General features: G+C 33.7%; 1 pseudogene; it reads left to right on the top strand.

Annotated features, from left to right (window-relative positions):
* Positions 1 to 3533: 3533 nt before the first annotated feature.
* LOC112477000 lies at positions 3534 to 3652 on the top strand (annotated as a pseudogene).
* The last annotated feature ends 4204 nt before the right edge of the window (positions 3653 to 7856 follow it).

The raw sequence follows: 7856 nt of genomic DNA, 5'->3' as shown, positions 1-7856 counted from the left end.
CTATTGGCAGTGAGCAACTTTAATCACTCGCTATGAAACATAGTGTCTAAATTATATCCTAGTCAATCTCTATGCTCAAATTCTCTCTTTTCCACAAAGAAATCTTTCCCGATTCTCTCACCTGGAAGGAATTTCTTCTTCCTTTAAACTCACATAATTCTTTCTGTTAACTAAATCATAAAATAATATTCCTGCTACTTGTATATGTCTTATTTCCAGACACAACACACCCACTAGAGGTCTACTTCATCTTTAAAATTTTCTGAAACATTTAGGATGGTTTCTTGTATATATAAGATGCTCCATGTAAAAAATATTATATACATTAATAAATACCGTAAAAATAAAACTCCAAACATTTTTAAATTTTCAGATGAGGAGTGACTTTAAGCTTTCTATTCTGTCCAAATGCAACATTTTAAGTGCTGTTTGTGTTCCTTGAAATTTGAGACCCTTCTGAAAAGTATATGAAATTACATTGATTTTTAAATAATTCTATTGCATTTCTCAACTCAGTTTTGACACTGATGACATATTAGACATTCCAGATGTAAGTTGGTAGCATTGCAAATTTTTCCACATAAGCCAATAGTATAAAAACATAAATTTTTTCACTGAAATGTACCTACCAGTAATCATGACTATATGATTACCTTATATTAATTCGCAGTCCAAAGAATTAGAAAATTCTACTGACATTAAAAAACTATTAAAGCAAAGAAACCAAATACACTCTAAGTCTCAATCTTAATTGGCATTTGATTTATTGACAAGAAATGAAGATGAGGTTTTGGTAGATTTCCATATTAAAAAGAAAAGTGAAACCAAGCTTTCAACTTCCATAAAAATTAATTTTCTTCCAAAGAGGAAAACTGTTTGGTTTGTGTTATTACTGATGAAATTATATTTAACAAATAAATTATTGTTATCTTATAATACTGAACATGTTTCTATTGAATTCAGAAAAGACCAGTTGAATTCAGGAGAAACCTGTGAATGCAGCTGAATTTTAAATGCCAACTGCACCTGAGTATATTTAAAATGATGTGCTTTATTATTCAGTTAAAATCCTCTGGTCATAAACTACTTAGAAATTAAAGTTGTTGAATCAGAACCTAGGTTGCAATGCAAAATCAAATTTCTTTTATTTGGTGAGTAGAAATTATGCTCCAGCATGATATATAAAATCAAATATCGTTAACATTGATTTGTTTGCTAATTTGGCAATTCAAATCTTCATTTTCAAGCATGGCAATTTTATTAATCTGCTTGGGCTGTCATAACAAAATACTGTGGACTGGGTGGTTTAAACCACGGAAACGTACTGTCTCACAGTTCTAGAGGTTGAAAAGTCCAAGATCAACGTGCCAGCCAATTCAGTTTCTGGTGAGAGCTCTCTTTTTGGCTTGAGAAGATCACCTTCACTCTGTGTCCTCACATGGTGAAGAGAGTATCATGGTGTCTTTCTTTTCTTATAAAGGCACCAGCCATCTCAGATTAGGACTCCAGTCTTATGACCTCATTTAATCTATATCACCTCCTCACAGGCCCTATCTCCAAACCAGTCAAATTAGGGGTTAGGGTTTCAACATATGAATTTTGGGGAACACATACATTCAGTCCATAACAGAAATTATATTAATTTATTAAATGATATATAGTCTACTAATTATCTAGCTATTGGCCTATTTAAGTTGGTTTCAAATACATTACATCATGCCATTAGTTCTCAACTCTGGCTGCACGTTAGAATCATCAGGAGAGCTTTTTAGAAAATACCAATGCCTGGGTCCCACTTCCAAGAATTCTGATTTAATTGATTTAAAGTAAAGCCTGAGCATTGGGATTTTTGTTGTTGTGGCTGTTGTTGTTGATGACAATGATGAGGTTCCTATTTGGAAAAAAAATGATACTATTTACTTTATTCATTCATCTATATCTGAAATGTGTCTATGCTATGCCTTAGTTTTTTTTCCATTGAGATAAATTTATACACAGTGACATACACTGGTCAATATAATTCAGTAAGTATATATATCCATGTAACTACCACCCCAAACAATATATAATTGTGTCACAGCCGAAAGCCTTATGATTGCCCCTTCTGATGAACCCCCTTTCTCCATAACCAATCATAACTCTGATTTTTTCACCACAGATTAGTTTTGCCTAGTCTTAAACTTCATATAGATGGCATCATGCAGTATATACTCTCTTGTGTCTGCTTCTTTCATTTTAGTAATTTATATTTACCTGTATTGTTGCATTCTTGCTTATTCTCTTTTTATTGTTAAATAGTATTCCATTGTATGAATATATCATTATTTGTGTACCCATTCTCCAATCAATGGGAATTTCTGTTGTTCCCAGCTATTATGTTGCTAAAACTTTCTCATGCGTGTCTTTCTCTGGGTATATATACTCATTGCTCTTGAGTACAGAATATGTGAAGGTTTAACCTTATTAGGAAATGCCACACACTTTTCCAAAATGGTTGTATCACTTTACACTCCCACCAGCGATGCATGAGTGATCCAGTTACTCCAAATTCTTTTGTTGACTGCCATGGTCGCTCTTTCATTTTCACCATTTTAGTTGGTATAAAATGATATCATTTGGTTTTAAAGTGAATATTTCTATGTGCTTGTTGACTATTCATGCATCCTCTCTTGAGCATTATCCAAAGTTGTTGTCCATCCCTTTAAAATTGAGTTTTTATCTTTTTGTCATTTATTTGTAGCAGGTTTTTTATATTCTGAATAAAAGTCCCTTGCATTACAAACATTTCCTCCAGCTTGGCTTTACTGTATATATTTGTTAATGTGCTGGCTTTTAGAAAAAATTTCCGGATGCAGCCAGGATTGAGAACTACTGCCTCTTGCCATATACGTAGTTTGTGTTCTTCTCCCTTTCTCTAGTACCTTTAGATAAGGGTTATCATTTTTTGGCAAATTTGTTTCCTAGTTGTTCATTTATTCAATAATTTTTCCATCATTTTGAATTGGCATTAATTTTTATTTGGCTATTTTGCCTTAATTTTGGCACCAGCTAAAGTTTAATCTTGAGTAAAATATGACATATTCTGGAAAGCATACAAGATTGTAGTCCAGTTGAATGTTAAATCAATCCAAATGTGATCACTTCTTATTTTAATGAGTTGGTTTTGATACTAAATTCTACCAAATCCAGAGTCAGCCTTTTCCTTCTGTAGGTCTCACATTTTTTAAAATTTATGTTTCAATTACAGTTGACATACAATATTATATTAGTTTCAAGTATACAGGTATGACTTACAAAGTCTAGTACCCATCTGATACACATTTAACCACTGCACAGTAACTGACACAACAAACACAAAATAGATTGCACTGTAAATTACCTTCTAGGTATATTATTACAGAGACTAGATAAACTTATTCAAAAATACTTCATTTGGCTATATTTCACAAACTTTTTTAATGTTATGATGATAGGAAATTTTACAGTATATAATATTTTTAATTAGCTTCTTTATTTTTTAAAGTGTTAGAATAGTCTATGGCCATGCCATCCTGAACAAGCCCAATCCCATCTGATCTCAGAAGCTAAGCAGCGTCGGGCCTGGTTAGTACTTGGAAGGGAGACCACCTAGGAAGACTAGGTACTGTAGGCGTAAAAATAAATAAATAAATAATAAAGTGTTAGAATAATAACATGTTAAGTTCAACAAGGTCATCAATTTCAAATAATGGAGTCAAATTAAATTGAAAGGAAGTTAATGTATCCATAATCATGAGAGAATGGTTGTAGAGACATTATGACTTTTAGTGAAATAGGTCATCCTCAATTCTTCCTTCTCTTGCAAACCTTTCAGTCCATCTGCCACCATTCAGTATCTCTCTCTAATTGTTTCCCCAATATTCACTCCCTTTGTCATTCCTTTCATTATCTTCAATCATTTCTCACCTTAGTTTTTGCAAAAGCTGTCCAAGTCGTCACCCTCACACTGGGCTGATTCTCCTGTATTCATTCTCTGAACCAGGGTGATATTTCTCAAATAAATCCTAATCACGTCATCCCTTTGTAATGGTTCCGGAGGATCTCTCACGTTTCTAAGATAAAACCCCAAACTCCTTAGCATGGCAACCAAGTCCTGTTATAAATCAGTCCTCTAAATTTATCAAGCTTCGTCTCCTGCACTTGGTACCACATATCTTCCATGCCAGACACACTAAATTCTCACTTTCCTTCTGTGCTTTTACACATATTGATATTGCTTTTCAACATCCACTTCTCTTATATCACCTGGTGAGATTAGCCTTATTCCAGATGCAACACAAATATTGCCTTCTTGTTGAAAAATTCCCTACTTCTTGCTTTCCAGGAGCCATCTACAAAAAGATAATGTGTAAAAATTCTATGCAGATTGGTTTCTCTATAAAAATTCTCCTGTGAGACATTGAGATACAAAATTGATAGAATTAGAAGGTGATGGTTAAAAGATTTTGGAATCAGAGCTGAATTTGAGATCTAATTTCTTGGATGTTCTGTGTCATTTGGGGAAAGTTCATTACTTGAGATTCCTCATTTATAAAATAAAATTACATCCACCATAAAAGGTGGTTGTGAGGGTTGAATAAAATCATGTACATAGAAGAGCTTAGCACAGTGCCTAGAACATAGTAGACTCTCAATAGATGATAGCCAGTGTCATTTTTATTATTATCAATGGTTTATATTTTTATGTGGAAAAGGAGAAAGATATCCAAAGGTTAAATATTAAATAGGAAGAGAAATATCTCTTTTAATTAGGTAGGAGAGAATTAGAAGAGAATGGGTACCAATGCACATGAATGTGGATTACAAATTAAAATCCCTTTCCCATTTTCCTTAGCAATACTTAGTTGTATAGAACAAAAATCAATATATTAAGAGCTCTGAAAATATATATAGTAATATGTATTACTATAAAATTGCATTAAAATGGCACCCATCTAGAATTCTATATGTATATATACATATGTAAGCAAAATTATTTGTTTAGAGAAAATTCACTATGCTATTTGCATTCCAAGGCTAAGACAAAGGATTTCTTTTTAAAAATATTCTATATCGAATGTCATTAACGTTCAATATTGTGTCCAAAGAATCTTTAGTGACCTAGAGTGAGGAAGGTAAAACAGAAATGACTCATTAGATAAGTAAAATTGCTTGGAAGTCTTGTGGTTTATATTAAAAATTAATCTAAATTTTGCTCATCAATACATTGGTATATGTTTTAATATAAGAATATTTTTACTTAATGTGAAGAAAACATTTTTGGCCTAGGAAGATAAGTCATGTTCCACACTTACCCCTAGCACACTGCTAAAACTCCTTGATTTGGGATAAATCAATGTTTTGAGATCTAGACCAAACAACAACAAAAAGTTTACTAAAATTGTCACTTCTAATTATCTTAAGATTATATTTATAAAATATTGTAATCACACAATATGATCATCATACAAGGTGACTATTCAATTTGATTTTTTTATCAATAAAAATAGCTCTTATGTATTAGTTACAAAAAAAAGGTTAGCCTGTAGTTTTCAACTTCAATTTGGTTTAAGTAATAATAGTAATAATAATGTTGATGAATATTTCCTAATAAACATAAATGTAAAATTTTTAAAATTTTCCTGTGAGAAAAGCTCAGATTTATTTTATTTCTTTGCACATATAAGTACCATGAATATGCTGACATATTATGCTAGAGAGAAATTATTCTAATGACTTTGTACAAAATAATACACTAGTATACTATATAAATAATAATGAACATCAATTATTATGTAGAGAGAAAATAGATAAATTAGTCTTTGTTTTAGAAAGGAACTTGCTACAGGATTCCTAATATGCTCCCCTAGGTATGATTTTTAACCTCTTATAAACTTATAAGTTCCTCTGAGATCTGATTAAAAGCTCCAGAATTCATTCTCCAGAAAATAAATACACATCTTTTCACATAAACCACATTTTGGATATAATCTTATGAATTTATAGACCATGAAATTTCTTTCATGAATCCAAGTTAAGAAGCACTCCTCCCCTAGTGTATTTAGAATGTATTTGTCAAAACTTCAATTTCCAAATCCCTTTTTAGGGACACGAACAACATACAGCAATCCGGCCAGCTAGCTGTAAAAAATATATGTACATATACTTTTGTAAGAGAAGAGACAACTTGGTGCCTAGTAAAGGCCTTTTCATGGGTGTCATAAACGCCAGGGGCTAGAGGGAAGCCTGTGTATCTCCCTGGTTCCAGCAGGACTGCCTGCCGCTGGAGCTTACCTTGGAAAATCATCCTCAACTCACTCCAGTCCCCACCCTTCCTTTACCTGGGATAACATTTTAACTAAACAAAAACCCGGTGAGGAATATCTTTTGGTCGCACCCTTCTTCTATTTATTCACATTGTGAAAATCTTTAGCAGATGTGATTTGCTTGGGTTCTTCTCTCGAGGATATATTTACTTTTTGGATTTAGTAATAACCTTGTATCGTGTACCAGAAAGCAATTATTTATGCATTCCTTTAATAAATACTGATTTGCTTAGCACAGTGTTATAATAGGGAGTCCAATGAGTAAAATCACAGTCCCTGCCCTCACAGGGCTGACAGCCTAGTGAGAAAGATAAACTATAATCAGAAAGAATAGCATAAAAAATCAAGTATAGTGCTATTCAGGAGAGGTACATGGAGCTATAAAAAGGTATAACTGCATTTTGGACAATTCAGAAAAGGAATTAAATGTGTGAGATTTAAAGAAAGAATGAGAGTTAACCAGATGAAATGAGTAAGAGTAGAAAAGCATTCCCATGCAGAGGCCTGGTTCTTTTCTGTGTCCTGACTTGCTCTTACCTTAACCTGATCTGTGCTCTGATGTGTCTTGTTCAAACAGCTTGTGCAAAGGTCCTGCGGCTAGAGAGCAAACTAATTGTAGATGCAGGCATAGTTCCTATTGCTTTTGCAACTACAAACTTTTTTTTCAGTTAGACTCAGGGCCTTGAGGTGCATCTAAGATTGAAAGATTTCCTCTCCTTATGCATCTAAATGTGGAGACAGTGTGGCTAGAAGAAGGAGTTGTGGATCTCAGCATGAGAAGAGATGGCTACTGCCAGATGTGTACTTAAATACTCCCTTCTCAGGTCTTGGTGTTTTCACTGGGATAATCCATGTAGGAACATTTTAGCAAATACTTTTACCAGGTAGCTGTAAAGAGACTTATAAAGTGTAGTGAATGTAGGTAGGGTGATAATTTCAGCAGCGGTGCTGATATTCTTTTCTAAAATCCTATCCTGCTCAATGTTTGCCATAAAGTGATTAAATGGCAGCCCAGAGCTTCTTCTATGTGGCAGGGATAAGAATGGAGAGGAGGTATATGAGTCTGTACAGAAAACATCCATTTGTGGGGGGCTTCCAAATAGAACAAAACTATTGCCAGTGTGTGTGTTGTGAGCAGGGTGGGATGGTCTTTAAGTTCAAGTAAAAGAGCTAGAGCTAGGAATTTGCAGAACATTTTAAAGAGAAGCAAAACGTACTGGAAAAATCGAGTAAGAAACAATCTAGACATACTTTGAACAAGTTTAATGCTTAGGCCAAGGTTCGAGCAAGACAAACATCTGAACAGAGACCAAATTGGTAAGGCAAGAGCAAGTCCAGACACAGAAGAAGATCCTCGCTGGACCAGCACAGCATCTCTTCCCCCCAGGCAGACCTGTAAGAATCATCTTTAGTGTCTAGGAGTATAAAGTTGCCTCAGCACCCAGCTTATGTTCTCTTGAGCATGCCGAACATACACAAAAAATAAACTTTTTCTCAGCCTTGTCTCAGAAG

This window comes from Pteropus alecto, unplaced genomic scaffold, assembly GCF_000325575.1.
Source record: "Pteropus alecto unplaced genomic scaffold, ASM32557v1 scaffold222, whole genome shotgun sequence".
Taxonomy (NCBI): Eukaryota; Metazoa; Chordata; class Mammalia; order Chiroptera; family Pteropodidae; genus Pteropus; species Pteropus alecto.
Note: the sequence above shows the minus strand (reverse complement) of the source record. Positions and strands in the feature narration are given on the sequence as shown.